Here is a 20,323-nt window from a genome sequence, read left to right as displayed (position 1 = left end):
TTCATCACACAAATGGCAGTTGATGCTAGTAAATGACGGCCAGTAGGGTAGCGAAAATGAGGGACATTTATACAGTTCTCTCTGGAGTGAACTAAACTTTGCACTCATGCTTGCATCTTGAATTTTAGATCGACTCATTTTAGTGGAAAGACTCGAAACTGTCAGTCATTAAATGATAGGTGTTTGTTACATTACGATCCTAAATTATTTTGAAATGCTTTTAAAGGCGACTGTGATGAGAGATTTGAGATGGTGGAGAAGGAATCTAGATTTGATACTAATTACGATCTTTTATACACAAGGTAAAAGTAAATTTTGTTGTACATTTTATTTTCCTTACTCTTGGTATAAAAATAGATGCAATTTTTAGTGTGGTTCCCCTTTGGCTGTCACTCGCATGGTGTCCCGTGCCATTACATCGATGATATCTCGTGGACTTTTCGGTTTCCTCCCGTGCCATTCGTTGAGGTTTTGTCCACTGTTGGATCTGTTCCGATCACTGATTGTTGATGGTATTCCGGTTAGTATTTCCAAGAGAATTACATCATATCTGAATTGGACATCCGTCATCAAGTTATCACCTGGACATAAGTGTAAAAAATGCAAGCTAGACTAGTTTTAGTTTGTCCTGGTGTCCCCCTGATGAAAATTTACCGTTAACAGAGGATTACCTTCGGTATCAATTTTGTGGGGGCAGGCTATCGTCGATTGGCACTTGGCGTGTCCCATCTCCCTCTCGACCATCTATTGAGTGTTTGAAATGCACGATCTTTTCCGATCAAAAAAAAAAATGCACGATCTTGGTCCTGCATCCCTGTCATACGAACAATCATTCTTAATTTTATTTTATATTTTGTCTCTTTCTATTAAAATAGAAAATGGTTGTTTTGAGGTCATTAACTTAATTACAAGGCATATTAAGATATTCGAGGTATTAATGAATTTGAAAGTACTTTGATCTGGGTTTTCCGGAATATTTACAAATGAAGGTATAGTATCAAATACTTTTTTCTCCCCTTGGCAGACTAACGCCTTTCTTAACCAGTTTATTTGCATATAAATTCACTTCCAGCTTATAACTTGATCACGAATTTTCCTTCATCTTGTAATGACATATCATGGTGTCTTGCCTGATTTAAAAGATATTAATGTTGATTTAAAATCAGTCCTGAAAATTATCCGATGAAAGTCTTTTCCAACCATTCCTTTCAACACATATACGGGTGCTATGTACTCTCCCAAGAGAACAAACAACAGTCAAAGACTCGAACTTTGGTTTTCTCCACCATCTCAAGCTTTGGGGTAGTAATTTGATTAATCATGTTAAAAAGGAAAAATATGATTTCAAGAAAAGTTGGCTCATTAAACTCAGAAGTTTTGAACATTAATAGTTTCGTTTTTGAGCTTTATAAACATGAACATCCGCAACCCGACATACAAAAATAATCCACAAAAAATCAATTTGACCTTTAACAACTTCATCAGGTTTAAATGAAGAAAAAGCCATCCATTTATGAGTCATGAAGAAGTGGTAGTGGAACTTGACAAACAAAAATTGCGTGGAACACTTTCCGCGTCTGTTACAGCGGTCGGTTCCTAAATTCCGTGTAAACTGTTGAATGGTGGGTTTTACTTGGCACTGGTAACCCGTGTACACTGTTGCGGTCATGGCAGAAACCAGTCCCCGTATTTACTCGTACTTATCCCTTCTGGACCATATGATTCAATACGTACTTCACCGGACCGAATTCTGAACATCTCTATTTATTCCCATTTAGTTGTCAGTTTTTTGTCATGAAATTGTGCCCACTCATTATGTCTTATAAAGTGAAAAATCTTTTTCGTTTCTACTAGGGTAGTTGACACTTGACAGGGAACCGGTATAAATAGTTATTGGTATCGTTTTGGATACGTAAATTTCTTCCTAATTAAATGGAACTTTTACATTAGATATACAAGTTTTACGTGGTTACATGCCGGTATCGGAGAAAACCAAAATCCAAAGATGTTTACGAGGTTGGGTGGGTCTCGATATTAATAGCCGCGGAAATTTAATGGTGTTGAAAAATATCCACCTACAATACTAGATTTGGGAATTTCATAACCATCCTATCTTTCAGTTGGATGGTTCTCGGTGAAAAAATTACAAGGACTCCTGGATGGAATTCTTTAACATAAGAACATTTCTAACTAGCAAACTGGATTTTCTAAACTTGAACTCATTCTCTAGTGTAATAAGGTTTGAAACCCCTTCTCTTTTGACGTGGGTAAGATGGTGAAAACTCGATTCCACCCGTAAAATGTTAGTGGATTATCCCAGTGGACAAGCCTCTTCCACTCGTAGATATGTTAGTGGATTCTCCCATGTCACAACCCTCTTCCATGTAAATGATATGAGATATCAACTTTCGTTTTATTAAATATTCCCTCTGTATTTGAAGAAAAGATACTATCATCTTCTCATATTAGTCTAGAAATAAGGCGAATTGAAAAAGTGATAACATCTTCTTTTTGAAAAGGGAAATTATTAAAGAAAAGCTTTTTAAAATAAAAATAGGTACAATATTGATCAATCCATACAGAGAAGAACAGATAAGAAGAAAATTATTGAGACATGTTAATGATTTTTTTACCCGAGGTTGACAGAGAATGTTAATGATAATCGGTCCATCTCAATTTTATTTTTGTTGTATTAGTGGGTAATGATACACAAACCGACTGAAAATCCCGCATCCCGACTCACGCCGATTCTGGGCACTGCCAACAACAGGATTAACAGGGGCCACCCTTTTATGTTTTGGATCCCACAATCAAGTCTCACTCGGGAGACTCTACGAGATATTCCCTCCGGAAGAATCATTTCCGTGTATTAATACTTTTGAACTTCGGTTCTTTCTCGGTCCCTGTACTTCATGTACGAAACGAGAAACTCACCTTGTATATAGTTATTAGTCTTTGTTATAAACGGGAGTTTATTATGTAGATGTCCACTTTAGTGGGACCCTATTACTTGGACATCAAGTATGTAAACTTTATAGATAGAGTCCCAAACCTTTATATTCGATACACAGTTTAATAAAATTTTTCCCTTTTTTTTTTTTACTTTGTGTCTTTTCGTCCTCTTATTCTATATCACAATACGTTATCACGCACGTTGCTCTACCAACTGAGCCATGGAAATAAAAGAAAAGAAAAAAAGGAAAAAAAAAACGTTTTTACATATCTAATCTTCCATCTTGGTTTGATTGTTTCTTTTATTTATTAAAACGGTTCTAACAAAGTTTCTATTGATTTTATTTTAGGCTAATGCCCATTCAAAAACTGTTGACTAGTTTTTGGCCTTTATGAGTTACACGGAAACAGAAGGTTAGAATTGCACAAAACTATTGTTCGGCTTTGACGGCCCACTTAGCTTGGTTTTGGTTGTCTACAAAGATCTCCTCGTAAGCATATGATGTTTTTTTTTACTCGGTCAACATAAAAAAAAAAACGAAATTGTACAGGGACTAGGTTGTATTAGCGCTAAGCCGTTAAGCTGCACGCCAATAAGACCTATTTGAAACGTAAATAAACCTCTCCAGGTCATTCAACAGACTGAATGAAACCTGGCCTACCCTCATAGAACTCATAAATTTCCTCAACCAACAAACAAGCTTGTTTGGTCGAGGCATCAGCTGAAAAATTAGCCTCTCTGTAGCTATGAACATAGCTAATATTGTTGTAGAAACTCTTCGCCATTCTCCACTTTTGCATTAGCTTCCACGGTAACTCCCCTTTATGAAGAACTAAAATGCAACTCATCGAATCCGATCTGACGCATAGATTCTTGACATTCCACCTTTGAGCCACAACTGCGCCATAGATAACTGCACACACCTCAACATAGTAGTTGGTCTTCCAGCCCAGTCCAACACACAAAACTCCCAGAACTGCCGAGTTAGAATCATGAAAAACTATACCAGAACTAGCTTGGCCCGGGTTGCCAAGTGATGTCCCATCACAATAGACCATAAGCTCACCTGGATTAGGCGGCGTCCAAGTAACTTCAATTGGAACAGAGTGCTTGCAAGATCTGTGCTTCACTCTAAAGAAATTCAAAATGTGCAAATCTTCTAAGGTGTTGTACATGTGAACCTTCATCCTAATTGAGTTATCACGAATTACTTGATGAACCCAACCCTTAAATTCAAGCCATCTTACACACATGTTCTCATAATAAGCCTTATTGTGCAGCTTCCATAACTCCGTATCTATTGCAAGTATTTGCAACAAGGCACAAATCTTTTATTATCCTACTACGCCCTTTTGCAACCTTGTAAGAGGCCACAAGATCTTCATTCGATTTTAGTTTAAAAATATCAGCCACCCAACCCCAAATCTTCTTAGCAATTTTGCAATGCCAAGTGATATGGCTGACATCTTCGTAATTCTCTCTACACAGGCGGCACATAGAAGGAAACTCCCTGCCCGTCTTCTTAATGATGTTATATTCAGTAGCGCAACATTGCTTATTAAATAACTTCAAGTATTGTACACTCAAGGTAGGATGCACACCACTTCTAGTGAAAAAGAGCCGCAGTTGGCAAAACTTCCGCGGGAGCCCTGATGGCAGCCTTAGCTAACTTGACAGAAAATACGCCCTTGCTGTCCAAGTCCCAAATTTTGTAATCATCTCCACCACCAATAAGAGGCAAATTATCAACATCAATATTACAACGTAACATCAATTCCTTTGTCTTCGGAGGAATAACCCAAGCACCATCAACAATAATATCACTAACCTTGGCCTTTAAAATCATTAGGACCCTTTTTAGTGATGCCGAGATTTTACGCAATTGAAAAATCAGCACACCAATTATCAAAAAATAAGGAAGTATTAGAACCATTACCTATAATTGAGCGTGTATGCTTTTGCACAAAGTTATACACCAATCTGATTCTTGGAAAAATCGAAGAACCCAATTTATAATCTATCAAGTTGCCATTTAACTTGAAATACTTCGCCTTCAAAAATCTGGCCCAAGTCTTATCAGAGTCACGAATCGAAACCGACAACTTCATAAGCATGGACCTATTAACATCAATCAATTTCTTAAGACCAAGACCACCTTCACGCTTTGGACGATATAAATCATCATAAAGAACCGTAAAGTATTTACGTTTCTCAGCATCTCCAGACCACAAGAAATTTCGAATGGCCCTCTCAACTGACTTGATAGCCGTGCATGGCCACTTATACCCAGCCATGGAATGAAGCAAATAGCTAGAAATCACTGATTTAATCAAAACTAACTGAGCCTGAAAAGATAAGAGCTTACCCTTCCAACCTGCCAGTTTATCCATGATCTTATCCATTAATTGCCGAACATGAATATGACGCATAATACCAGGTTTTAATTGGATTCCCAAATATTTATCTGGGAATAGCGCCCTTTCCATGCCCATATAACTTGCAATAGCAACAACACGAGAATGTTTGTCACCACCATAATAGAACTTGCTTTTGGCATAACTAAAGTATTGGGCAGAAGCACGTTGGTACATACCAAGCATCTCCTCAAATTCCGCAAACTATGAAGATTACCCTTACAGAAAATAAGAATAATGAGGTAGCAGCTTGTTCTCCAGCTGCTAGTCCAACTCCTATGGATGATAATGATGATGTTAGTTTTACTGAGGCCACTAAAACTTCAAGAAGATCTACTAATATATTTGAAACTGGGACCGAAGAGACTGATGAGGTAGTTATTTAAACTGATGATGAAGTTGCGGATACGGTGGATCAGGTGTCAACAACTACTTTTAAAGCAGCAGAAGATGATGCAAGAAATTTGGAATTACTTGCTAAGAAGGAACAAGATGATCGTGAGAAGAAGGAATTGGCTGACAAGAAGAAAAAACCAAAGGTTACTAAGAAGAAGATTATGGATGTTGTTTGGGTTACGAGAGGAAGCTCCGGTTTTTTCTCCCTCCCTTTTTCCTTTGCGTTCTTTAGGTTTTCTTTAAACCTCGTAAGCATATGATGATATGTTACTTTACGTGTACCATGACTCCGTGAGATAAGTTGCTAAACCTTAATGTTTAGTCATTTTTTTTTAGTTTCTTTTCTCCAAACTACTTGATTTGAGTCATTTATTAATAAAATAATTCATATTAATTGACTAATCAGATTTTAGTATCTAGTTGATATCGCTGTATATCTTCGTTTATAAGTAATCGATTTTGTAGAGATTTATTTTCCTTTCCTTTTTATTTTTAGTATAGAGAAAAAAAAAATGAAGCCATCACAAGACGGTTTACAATTTCTATTCCTTGAATGAAATTGTAATCACAATTATTTTTTTGGTCACCTAGGGGAAGTGTCATAAATGGAAGTTTATTAGGTAGATGCCCACTTTAGTGAGATCCTATTACTTGGGCATCAAGTATGTAACTCTATAAATAGAGTCCTAAACCTTTATATTCGATACACATATTAATAAAATTTCTCCCTTCTTCTTCTCTTTACTTTGTGTCTTCTTGTCCTCTTATTCTATATCACAATAGTCTTCAAATTACTATCATTTTAGTTGCCTCAGCAAAGTTTGTTGGTGGACTTTCATGCTTTATGCACTGAAAACATGGTTATCATTTTTGTTGCCTCGACAAAGTTTGTGTTGGTCGTCCCTTATATGCTTTGCGACAACATATTACACTAGTAAAAAAATGATGTTCAGTAACAGTTAAAAATTGTTATTGTATTATTTCTGTAACAGTTTTAGTTTTTTCTGCGGTGTTACTAAATCCCCTGTTACGGAAAGTTTACAAAACCTGTTACGGAATGACTATGGAAAAATGACTCATAAATTCTAAAACTGTCACTGTTAGTAGTTTTTGGTAACCGTTTATTCAATATGTGTTACTGAATAATTGTTGCGGTAACTGTTTTCCATAAAACTGTTGCTATTGTTTGAGTAACTGTAACAGTTTTTATGAAAATTGTCACAAAAAACAACATAAAGGTAAAAATTTATAGTGAAACTACGACCACCTCCACCACTAGCGACGTCACCACCTACAACACCAGCACCGCTGCAACCATCACCACCATGCCCGCCACCATCGGGCCACCATTCCACAACCATAAGTTGGGTTTCTTGAGCTTGAAATATAAATTTTATAAAATTACTCTTCACAGGATTCGACCTTGAGACCTATTACACCTGACTATAACTCTTGAACCACTATTCCATGCTTTATTTTTGGTTAATGTTATCCATATAAAATATTTATCCTCATTAAACAATAAACTATCGACCTCCACCACAACCTTCGTTACCACCACCTTCGTTGTCACCGCCCACCTACAACACATTATATTGTAGTATTTCTACATATCTTACCACTTGTTTATTATTTTTATTAGATTTGAGTTTCTATTAAACCTAAGTTAACCATCCATGATCTAGTGCATGAAATTGAATCAACAAGTAACTTGTGTCGGTCTAGAGGTAGGTAATCCTTTTGAAATGGATTCCAGATAACTAGTTATGTAGATAAATAATAACAGTTGTTTTATAGAAATGTCATGATAAGGTCAACTATAGTGACATATTAAATCTGTTACAGTAACATTGGTATATGGTAACGGTTAGTATAAAAAATGTTACGATAATTTCAACTACGGTGACATATTAAATGTGTTACAGTATCATGGGTATATAGTAACAGTTTGTCTAAATAAATGTCACGATAATGTCAACTACGGTAACATATTAAATATGTTACAGTATCATGGGTATATTGTAACACTTATTATAAAAACTGTTACAATATACAACCTAGAAAACATTATGTAACAATTCTTACAAAAACTGTTACCGTTATTTAACAACCTAATATTTAGTAACAGGTAATTTACGAACTGTTACCTTATGAAAGCTTGAAATGTTACTAAATGTCACTTTTCTACTAGTGTTAGTTTTAAAATTTAACTCCCAAGTCCTAGCTTTTTACATTCTTTTTATCGAAAAATGGTTCATATCCTCAGGAAATTGCAAAGTATGAGAAGTCGTAAAGCATGGGAGTAACGGATTTCTACATGTCTGGTAAAAAAGGACACAAAAAGATTTAGTCTAATATGTCCTTAACTTTTAACTTTACTCTTCATTTTATCCTTTTATCTCTCTTATTTATTTTTTCTCTCGCCAATTTAAAATTAATCACGCGAAAGATCTTAACTTTCGAAATATACGTCGAATTTTAATAAAATTTATATTTTTGTTAAGGGTTCGAAAAGATCTACAAAAACAAGATTCATTGTTGATATGAAATTGGGAAAAAAGGTTTGAAACCAGACCGAGGATACAATATGCACCCAGGAACTTGGCCAAAATTTATTTCATATAAAATTATGCATTACGCACCTATGTGTAACCTGACTAAACTTTACTTCCTCTAAGAATATGTGTCCAGTGCTATTATCTATGCGCACCACATCCAAGATATATATTTTGGAAAAAAGAAATAAACTTACTCTGGATGGCTTGCAATAACAAGTAGGTTCTTAAGAATCTTTGTTTCTTATGGGTACACACTTGTGTTCAAGATATATTATAATTACGAATAAACAAGTTAAGATTATATATATTGAGTCTAAATTTGTGCACCCATCTAAAACCAGGGTGCACATTCCGTCCCTCCTTATTGGAGGTTAATTCGGCTGAAAACCACTTATAGTTTTTTACTTTTCTAATAAAAGTAAAATACGAGTTTCCATGAAACTAGGAGTATTTGCTCTCTTTTTTTGTTCATCTTCATCCTCGGTGATTTCATTTTAATGAATTAAGAATCCTCGGTGATTTCATTTTAATGATTTAAGAAAATTATACAGAGATTGAATACAATGAGACGCAATAAGATTTGTGTTACGGGTGTATTTGAATTTGGTATTGGATAATTTGAGACCCAAACAACAGGAAACAAGACATAAAGAAAGCCATGAAACTCAATCTAGCAGGAATCAAACAAGAAATAGGATCCAAAAAAATCCATTAATAGGGGATCAAAAATTTTGGGTTCTACAGTTTACAATAATCTCATCTAAAGGAACATTTCTAAAGCAAGGTAAGGAAGGCCTAAGTAGAAAGTTGTGATATTCACTTCTAATTGAGATGATAAACAGATGGAATTTTTTGTTCCTCTCGGTTCAAATACACCATGATGCACTCGCAAGAATGCTTTTCAACAACGGCTACACTTGGGTGGAAGACTTAAAGGTTTTCCAATGCTTGATAAATTCCAGCAGATCAGAGGTTTAGAAGGAAGAACTTTGTTAACATCATCAATGAAGAAATCCCACACTTTTGAGAAAGAGTATAAATCAATTGAGTATCTTTTGATTTGAAAATTAAGATTAATTAGGATTTTAGATAATCAAATTCATCCAAACTTATTATATATTTTGATCGAGTTCCAAAATCTAGAGTCGAAGACATTATAAAAGAATTGCTCCTCTATTAGGTTGTAAAATTGAGTAGAGAAATCTTCCTAGTTTTTTGGAGTAAAATTAAGTTTTGACCATAAAAGGAATCTATAAAATCTGGTTTTGAGTCAAAATTTCCTCTAACAGCAGTGGCCTGAATGTGCACCCTGGTTTTAGAGGGGTGCATAAAGATGAATATCTTTTATACTACAAGTAAACGGTAAATGGCAGATTAATTAAGCCATAAGAAATTAATTTGATTAATTAGTCATTTACCAGATAAAGCTCTTTGCTTTGTAATAAACCAAAGTCAAAATTTTGATAAATCGAAGGCACTTTTATAGTATAATAATAGAGATATGAGTAACCATATTACATAGCTATAATATCCTTTATATATATATCAAAAGGGAAACCCTATATATCTAGTTGGGCTGCACATCTATGGGCCATAGACCCTATAAAACTCCCCTTGTGCGGTCCAATAGAACTTCGTATGTAGTGTTTCAAATATAGTGCTTCTAATGTAAGTCTTCAAATGTCGTTCTCTCCTTGATGACTTGTGCCGAAATCAATTACCTTGCTAAAACTTTGACAAGGAAAAACCCAGTGGGATAAAACCTTGGTACAACTCTTCACATGTAGTACTTCACATATTGTCTCTTACCTTACATGTAGTATCACATGCAACATGATCTTCAAAGATCTACGAGTCTAAGTTAATTGCCTTATTGAAACTTCGTCAGGAAAACCCAGAGGGACAAAAACTAAAGAAAAAGAGCACAGTATTAAGCAAACTGAGAACATAGTTGGACTCGAATATATATGTTGCCTCATTAAAACCTTGACAAGGAAAAAACCAGTGGGACAAAACCTTGACGATGGGAAAAGAGTACAACGTGACAGATGCAAGTAAAGGTGATTCGTTGCAGATGATCACTTTGCTCCGTTGAAGTTGGTTAGTTGCTTCACAACTCCTAAGGAAGAAAATCCTTGTGGAAAAGACAGTAGCCTTAGTTGGGAAATTACTTCCCTGTGTTTTTTGTTGTCTCATGAAAAATCTTGCCGAGTAACAAAACCATGTGGGAAAAAGCAACCTCGGTGAAGGAAAATAGTTCAAAACACCATTAGATGCTCCCGCTGATGTCAGACAATTTTCATTAGTCTAATGCAGTCAAAGGAGTTTATCACACTTTACTTTGTTGACTTGAATGTTTATAAGACCATGTTGTTGATTGTGGAATCTACATTGCTTAACAAACTATCGTATTTCATTTCCTTGATTCAGATATTTTCAATAATATCAACGCGATCTTTATGTCTTCAATGTTCAACATACTTGATGCTTTTAGTGTCGTCTCGCTAAAAACCTTGTCGAGTAACAAAACCCTTTGGGAAAAATTATTCTCGATCGAAGGGAAAAGGAATACGAAACAACTTCAATTTTGAAGTAAATTATGTCGACATCATATCATTGGATCCTCCCCCTGACGTCAGCATATCCCCATGATTACTTTCAGAGTTGTTCCAGACTATTCCTTTAGTCATGTACTTTTCGAAAATGAATATAGGTAATGACCTAGAAAATAGTCTACCGCATCTCCCCTGATTACTTTCGTCGGAGAAGAGATTATTATTCCTTTATAATAAACAACTTTTGGATTGCACTTTCATTAGCATTCCATTTAATGTCTTTGCAGGAATAAAACAAATTTATTCCAATGGTTACTTTAAGTACATCAGTACATTCATCATACCATTCCAATGACGTTTCCTTGGCGCTGAGCTATATATAGATAAGAAGTTCCCTAAGGATGTAAAATTTAATCGAGTATATTACTATACTAAGTACAACAATGCGTATATGGTACTTATATGTGAATTTCACTTACTTACATTTGAACCTCGATTAATCATGGGAGTGCTATGAGGATGCATGTATTTATAAAATTGTCTGACAACTTTAGACAAATGCAAACTAGTGGAACAATATACCACAAGCTCAGTATTTTGTCGAGCTTTCCCCATATTTTTTATCTCAACTTCGAATTTCAAATAGCTTTTAAGGTCTCTTATTACATCAAGAGTACCCATGATGTTTGTGCCATCGACATAGATAGCTACAATTCCAAATCAGGAACTTTCTTGTGAATACGCAATGAAAAAAACTTACTTGTCTATCCCCTCCAAATCAAATAGTCACTTAGACGGGTATACCACATCCGCCTGATTGCTTTTTTCTATAAGTGAGTGTTCTATCTAACTGTAAACGCACTCTGTGGTTTAAAGTCACCTGATTTGGGTAACAAAAGGTTATCAAGTACTTTTGTAAATATCTTGGAATTTTGATAAAGTGCCCACCTTATGAAATACGCTAATAAAAGTGCCCCCGTTTTTTTTTAACTTTTCAAAAGTGCCTCTTCTTTGACTGTTTTATTCAAAAAACGGCTAACGTCTTGTTAGATCCGTTAATTTCTAGCTGGCACCTAATAAAAGTCTCAAAAGCCCTCAATGGAGTTGGTATGAATAAGGCTGATTTGGCTGAGTCACCGAGTTAGGGTTCATAGAGTTACTGAGTCGACTCACTGGAAAATTAATCAGGCAGAATCTTATCTGTTTCCGGTGCTATTCCAACCATTTTCAGGCCTGTATTTTCTTCTCACTGCGCAACCTAGCATACATCTAATTCACAACTCAACCATTCATTTATCAACCCATTGGAAGCATCAATAGTACCTCCTTCATCTTCCTTGTATAATTCCTGCTACTGCAACAACACTCATCATCTGCAGTTCAGACCCATCTTGATTTTAATTCATCCTTCTGCCACCACATTCTTCCATCAATCACAAGAACAATCAAACCCATCATTTATCTGCAACTACCATTTTCCATCTATAAATCCATCTCTTATTAATATTGGATCGACCATTAACCACTTGACAACAACCACCACGTCTGCAATTAGAGTACAGACTCACCACTAGAAAACCCTAACCAGTTCCATTAACAGACACATGTCCTAATTATTCATGTTTTTCGAATCCACTAATCAACAGACCCATCTCCTAATTAACAGACCCATCTCCTAATTAACAAACCCATCTTTAGTTCTATTAACAAACCCATCTCCTCATTAACAGACTCACCAGTAGAAAACTCTTATATCGTGTTCTTCTTATTGGATTCAACAATATCAACACACAATCAATAACCCTAGATTCAATTTCAGTGTTACTATCAAAACTCATAGCAACCTTCTTCTTCTATCTCAGATTCAAACACCCATCGATCTCTTCTCTTCTTCTTTAATCCCTTATTTTCTCCATTAGCAGCACCATCTTCTTCACAATTTCTGGCATTAAAATCCATCTTTTCTCTCGGATTGAGGTTCAGAAGCAGCCGTTATTTGCTTCTTTCTATTACCGACTCATAAATATTGAAGATGGATTTGAGAATTGGTTTCTCGATTTATGGTGTGAGAATTAGTGTTAGATAATACCACCCCACTCATTAGTGTTACAAAGGGATTTACCGTAACTTTTTATATCATATTGACTTGGTAAATTGGTCGTGACCAAAAAAAAAGTGAACTTAGACGGAAAAACAAACATGAGGGCATTTTTGAAAAGTTGGAAAAAAGGGGGTCAACTTATATTAAACCGAAAATTCATAGTGAGGCAGTTTATCAAAATTCCCAAATATCTTCTATCTATTGATTCTTTCATAGATACGTAACAACCACATACATATGCTGCATTTCAAGTCTTTTTTAAAATTACCAAGCTAAGTGAGTAGCAGAACACTATGAAGTTCATAACAAAAGAACAATTCCAGGGCTTTGGGAGAAACCTCGCGCCACAAGGCGAGTCTTTATCCTTAAAGACTGCTTTCTTCTCATTATGATTTGTGAAAAATCAATCATGTATGTCCAATATTCTTTACACTTGGTTGGTTAGCACTACCACACCAAATACCTGTATATTTGTCAAAGAACCAAGTTCTACCTGGATTGTATAGGCTAAATATGCTATTCCTTGAAATTAAGGAACAAGGAGCTTGGTTCAATCTCATCTTTCTCTATTTCCTTAAGCAAGTTTATATGAAATTAATCATCAATATGATCGCATGATCTTTCCATTTGACTCGTGCGCATATCATAATCCACTTGGGATGTCATTGTTCTCTGGAATCATTAAACTTCGGAGCTTCCGCCAGTTTGATTCATAGACATATTCAGAGACAATATTATGAGATGATTTATGATGATATAAATAAGTTGTTCCTTCCTCACCTACTTCCTTTCTAGGTGAGGATTGATCGAACCAAGTGGTCTCTCCAACTTCCTTTATGGAGCCACGGCCTCAACCACACTTCCACTAAGTGCAGTTGCAACACCTTAGTCTATGGTGTATATCCCTTATTGAGGATTTGTAACCTTGCAGGTAGGTTCGCAGCTGGTATGTGTGATCTCATCACTTTAGCGACATCAATGTACATTCTGAAAATCGATTATTCTTTCACTTCACATTTACATTTGTGGAGTATAAGAATCAATATGAGACACAGTGGGAACACACCACGACAAATTCTGTCGTTTCCATAGAAAATACTTTTTCTTATGTCTCCTTAATGACGGGAAGAATGTCTCATTAAAGTGATAACCCGCAAATCTAGCTGTAAGAGATCTCCTGCCAAAGGTTTTAAACATGCGGATAATTGTTGAGAGTAAATATCCAACAAAATTACTTAATCATTTTCGTGACCCATCATAGTACGATGTGGACTCGTAATGGCACATATATAGTACAACCAAAAATGCGTAAGAACACAAATGTCAGGATTAAATTCATTTATCAATTGGTACGCAGAAAAGGTTGACTAATATTGGGTTCTAAAAAGAATTAAGTAAATATGCGTGTAATATGCGTATCCCCAAAGCAATAAAAGGTAGGTTAGTACACATAACCTATTCCTTATACACCATCTGTAACCTTTGATGCTAGCCTCTGCGAGACTATTGGGTATAAGATGTTATATATTGAATCATATTAAACATGCAATATTCATCAAGTTCTTTTGATGCAAATTCTCTAGCATTAACAAGGGTGGTAAGCCTTTGAACTTTGCATTGTGTAATATAGACTAGAAGTTTTACAAAATTAAACACATCGTATGTTGTGAGCAATAACTGATTCAATGCGTCAAATCATCCACCAGAGCCATAAATTACTTGAATGGTCCGCATTCTTCATGGATATATGTTCACTAACAACACTTTATTATTTGAAAAATGAGTTATTTACCATTTGCATCTAAGTAAAACAGGATGAATCGTGTTTTACTAAAGAAAAGACTTTGTAAGATGAGTGACGTGTTTTCTTACTCTAAAGCATAATGGGGAGAGTTAGTTCAAATCTAGTAACTTTAGAAATCACTGATTGTGATAGATGTTATAAATTCACATCCTATTAGTTCATTGTCTTGTACACTCAAATGAAGTGATGCCCATGTTAGTACTTCAAAACAGAACATCGTGTCACAACCAATGCGCGTTATGGTTATGTCAAAGTCTTTATGAATCAATCCCAATCAGTTCATTGTTAGGGTTAATATGAATTCAGTAATTCATGTTCCAGTGATTTACAATTCACTAGATTGACACATTAATTTTCTAAGGATATGCTTCCTTCCACATTTATTAGAAATAATTTATAGATGCAATCAACTTCATTCTCACTGTAATTTTACAAAAAGGTAGGTAATAGCTCATGGAACAACCTTTGGTGTGATTATCCCTTAGTATATACAGAGCTTAGACATTGAGTCTTGAGAGATTTAATACGTGGTGTATCCTTATTACGTAACAAAATTCGGATTCAACTCAATTAATTTAGAGTGAATTATGTTAAGTTTCATCCAGGTATATCTCAAGTGCTTTAGAGAATTTATGTCTCGTGGTTTCATTCCATAAGTGCAGACGTTGGATCTAGTTCAACTGAATAAGATAGTCAATTGGCCAGGCAAAGTTCTTGGTGCCATTAAATTTGATGTGAAATTTGGTTGCTGCTATGATACACACATTACATTGTATATATCAACACCTATGACCAGGTGCATTTCTAACTTTTTTTATTTATGATGGGAGTTAGAATCACATTTTAGCTGATCCCATGTTCGATTGATACTTGTGTGTTGGTGTTATTACTACCAAAGACAAAAGTACATTTTGTCTCATGATACATATTTCCCTATGCACATATTTCACTATGCCAGTAAGTGGATTACATCCCACAGAACATTCAAAATTTGGAGAAAATATTAAGTACCCAATAATGGTGCTCAAGTATTTCTAAGTCCCAAATGAATTGGAATGAGTTGGTACAACCAATTGAACAAAAATAAAAATCATTCAACTATAGCCAATATCATATTCAAGAGAACAAAATAACAATTAAAGCCAAATATTTTATTGGTCGAGATCAACAATCATAGTTTAGGTTGACCGTTTATATGATATGCACTTATCTTAAAACAAAATAAACAAAACTAGGCATGTCCTAAAAACAAATACACAGGCCTAGGAAGTCCTCAACGTAAAAACCCACATTATATATATAGTTACATACCTCAGAGTTTGGTTCCCGTTATACATACATAGAACCAGAATAACCTTGATCGTGCACACCCAGAAACCAAGCTGCAACAGGACAGCCAGAAACCAAGTTGGAACAGGACAGGGTTGGACCGAAACTGGGTTGGAAGGACCGGTTAGACCGAAACCGGGTTGGAAGGACAGGTTGGACCGCAACCGGGTTAGACAGGACCGGTTGGAGGGACCAGACTGGACAGGGTTTTTCTTCCAAAGATTCTTTCTTCTTCCTTGGAGTGTCTCCAGATTTCTTTCTTCCTCGGAAACGTGAACAAACTCCACGGATTTAGTTAGATAATTCCAAATTATAAAAGACGATGATTAGGATTAAGGATTAATTAAAATAATCCTAAATTACAAACTATTAATCAGATTAATTAATCAAAGTAATTCCTGATTATGATTAGTATCCTGATTAGTATCCAAGTCATGAACGCTACCAAAAATAATAAATCAAAATAATTCCTTATTGCAAATGATTAATCAAAATAATCCATCATTCCTAATTAAATCAATTTTCGCCGCAAATTTTAATATATCAAATGTATATGCCAAAACCAAAAATAGTGAAAGAAAAAAAATATAGGAGAAAAACTAGATCCAACTTAGTTGATTTGATTCCATCAATTTTAATATTAGCTTGACGACATGAGTTGATGTTAATCATCCATGTAGAAGAAGAAAAATAAAATAAAAATCAATCAATCCAATTTAGCTCCGCGGTGTATCTTTGTGCATGATAACTTTTTGTAGTATAATGATAGAGAAAGGAAAAGAGGCAGAAAGTTTCCTATTAATACGAGTAACCATATTACATAGCTATATTACCCTTTATATACATCCAAAGGAAACCCTATATATCTAGTTGGACCGCACATCTATGGACCTAGACCCTATAACAGGTACCAAATTGTTGGATGTTCCTTCCATTATCTTCTCTGAAAAATATATACGCTGTCCGCAGTACAACTAATGAATCCAATTTTTCGAACATACCCCATTTACATATTGGTATATGGATATCCCATTTATATCTTGGTAAATGCATTTTCCTGAATCTTGTTCTTCTTAAATGCATCTTCTGTATATAAATAACTTAAATGTTGATTTGAATCAAAATTTTGTTGTTTTTTTTTAAAACACACTTCTGGAAAGATCTGAAACTTTATTAAAAGTTTAATATAAGTAGATGTTAAGATCGATTTTTATATATGAATTTAAAGTGTTTCAGATACTCACCATTAAAGCTATATAATTTATTTACTGTAGAAAGGGAAGAGTGTTTTTAATGAAATTAAAGATGAATTACTCGTCAATGAAATAGAAGAGTCATTTTGTTAGATATTTTAAAATCAGTTGGGTGAAATATTCAAATAGGATATTAGAATCATTAAATTTAATTCTGGATTATTAGAACAATAGTCGTATTTTGCTTGTCTTATAGACTCGAAATTTCAAATCAAAGGGTCACTTAATCAATTATGTGACTTTCCTTGGTTACATACTTTTTACATTTATCCTTAGTTATATCCAAAAGGTATTTCCAATGAGTGTATCTGTTTAAGAATAGAAGCCTCTAAAATAAAAAATTACACAATCAAATTGTTTTTTGCTCTTCTAGGAAAGAACAAAATCGTGGATATTTAGAAATTTCTGTTTATAACTAATTACCAAGCTAAAGACTATTGATTATTCGAACAACAGATAATAGGCCTTGTCAATTATTCTAACAACACAGACTCGTTGTCAATTGGAATGCACATTGTATCGTACATTCATAAGTTCAACTTTCACAGTAATGAATGACTTTTTCGATCTATCAAAATAAACAAAATCAAGTGAAAACTTCCTTAATGAATTAGATATATACCTTGGTTTACGAACGCCAAACCAAGAAAACCTTCCTAAGGTTATAAGACGTATATAGTGAGACACTATGATTTTTTTGTTTCCCCAAAGATTTTGGTTTCCTCCAACACATCACTGGATTATTAATTAAGTTCACTAGTCCGCATATTAAATTTCGATATTAAGGTGGTGATAGGATTTTTCCCCTTTACTTATACTTTTACCAGAAGCAAACACGCACTGGCACACAAGTTATATTAATTGCTTTTCAATATATTTTCACTCTCATTCATGATTCGCTTATTTGACATAAAACTTTATGTATCAAAAAACGAAGTAGGGAAATGAAGTATGAATCATACTTTTCTATATATGCGTACCTATACACGCAAAAGGGGCTAATAATTTTAGATATATATATATTAAAACTAATTCCCTTAGGCCTTCATTGTGACTTGTTATTCATAAAATTGTAACTATTCATGCTTCACTAATCTGAAACATCTGAATTACATTTTTCATGAGCCTTCAAAATTGTTCATCCGTATTTTCTTCTACCATAAGTAAGGGCAATGCCAAACTTTTGCTTTTAAAAATTAACACGTTTATACTGATAAAAAATAAATAAATTAACATGTTTATATTCGTTCTACACATTCAAAGATGGATCATTGTGAGATATTAGAAAAAACTAAACTGAAGGAACAAAATATGGGTTGTGGGGATGACAACCAAAGTAGAGGAACAAACTAGGAGTTGTGGATGTTTATCTAAAGTGGCAAAATGTTGGAAGGTGATGTTGTATATGTGATGTGTATAAAATTGTGTTATCCAAGGTTGTGAAATCGTAAATCGTGGAGTGAAGACTAATTTTTCAATTTTAAGAATCGTATGTTAAATCGTGAATCAAAGACTCATGGTCGATTATTGAATGTAAATATAAATTAGAAATAGAAATGTATATATAAAAATAAAATAAAATATATACTCAATATTCAATGAAATATAGTGGAAAAGTAAATTTCTATAACGAGAAAATGTATAAATATGTCGTAAACTATCAGATTTGACAAAAACAAGACAAAGCACAATGATTAAAGCTAGTAATGAATAGGCTAAATAGCAGGGGTTCGAAACTCTTTGGGCATAAAATTTGTCTGGTCAATATTTTTTAAGGTCAACAATCACATCAAAAAACAAAATCTATTACAATTCTTAGAAGACTCGGGCGAATAATACGATTCGAATCACAAATCGTCCGATTTAAAAACCATGGTATTATCCAATGAAATAATGCTTGAGTTTTATAGTCGAGAAACATCTTATTTAAACTTAGAACATCCTCTACATGAAAATATCTATCTAGCACAGGAAACATCTAATATTAGAAGCCTGAACTAAATTACATCGTTATGAGAAGATTGAAGATTGAAGTTCAGAGCCTTCTGTTATTTCTTTACTTGCTTTTTGTTCATCTCTAATTTGGTTATATATAGATAAATAACAGTCTGGATCTGGCCAATTTACATTTACCTAAAGAAATATATATATAATATCAATATAAGTTGGCGATAACAGTCTGGATCTGCCCAAAAGGCCAGTCAAGTTGGCTAAGTCTGTTCAGTTGAGTTTACCCCAAATAATACTTAAGTCTTCCCTTACCCGCCCCTAAGTCCAGGCCAACTGGGCTGTTCCTCATATATCATAACTTGTGATGTGCACTATCACTGGAAAAAGAAAAAAACAATCTCCTTCCAGGCCAACTGGGCCGTTCCTCATATATCATAATAGTAGAATACCATACGACTGATATTATTAGGGGTGTGCAACGGACGGACGGTTGCGGATTAGGGGTCACCCGCAACCTAACCGTCAAAGCTGCGGATTTGAAAAATCAAACCGTGACCGGCCCAATCATCCGCGGATTGTGCGGTCCGGTTACGGATTAACCGCGGATTAGGGATAAAAAAAAAAGAGATCTGGGCCTGTCTTTGACGTCGTGTTTTTAGTTGGTAGTCGTTACTACCGTTGCGTAAAGCCTAGTGGAAGCTCATTTAAGATTTTACTTTACTATTGAATTGAATTAGAAGCCTAGTGGAAGCCCATTTAAGCCTAGTGGAAGCCAATGTTATTGAATTGGGGTCTGGGCCTGTCTTATGTTATAAGGTTTTACTTTACTAACCTACGGTGCGGGTAATCCGCGATTTTCAATATTCAACCGCACCCAAACCGCTAAAACGTGCGGATTTGAGAATTCCATCCGTGTCCGGCCCATACGTTTTGCGGTTTGGGTGAAATCCGCAATTTTACGGACGGATACGGGTCAAATCCGCGGTTCCGGTTTTTATGCTCACCCCTAG

The sequence above is a fragment of the Papaver somniferum genome, unplaced genomic scaffold, assembly GCF_003573695.1.
Source record: "Papaver somniferum cultivar HN1 unplaced genomic scaffold, ASM357369v1 unplaced-scaffold_107, whole genome shotgun sequence".
NCBI lineage: Eukaryota > Viridiplantae > Streptophyta > Magnoliopsida > Ranunculales > Papaveraceae > Papaver > Papaver somniferum.
The sequence above is the reverse complement of the archived record's forward strand: the minus strand, read 5'-3'. Positions refer to the sequence as shown.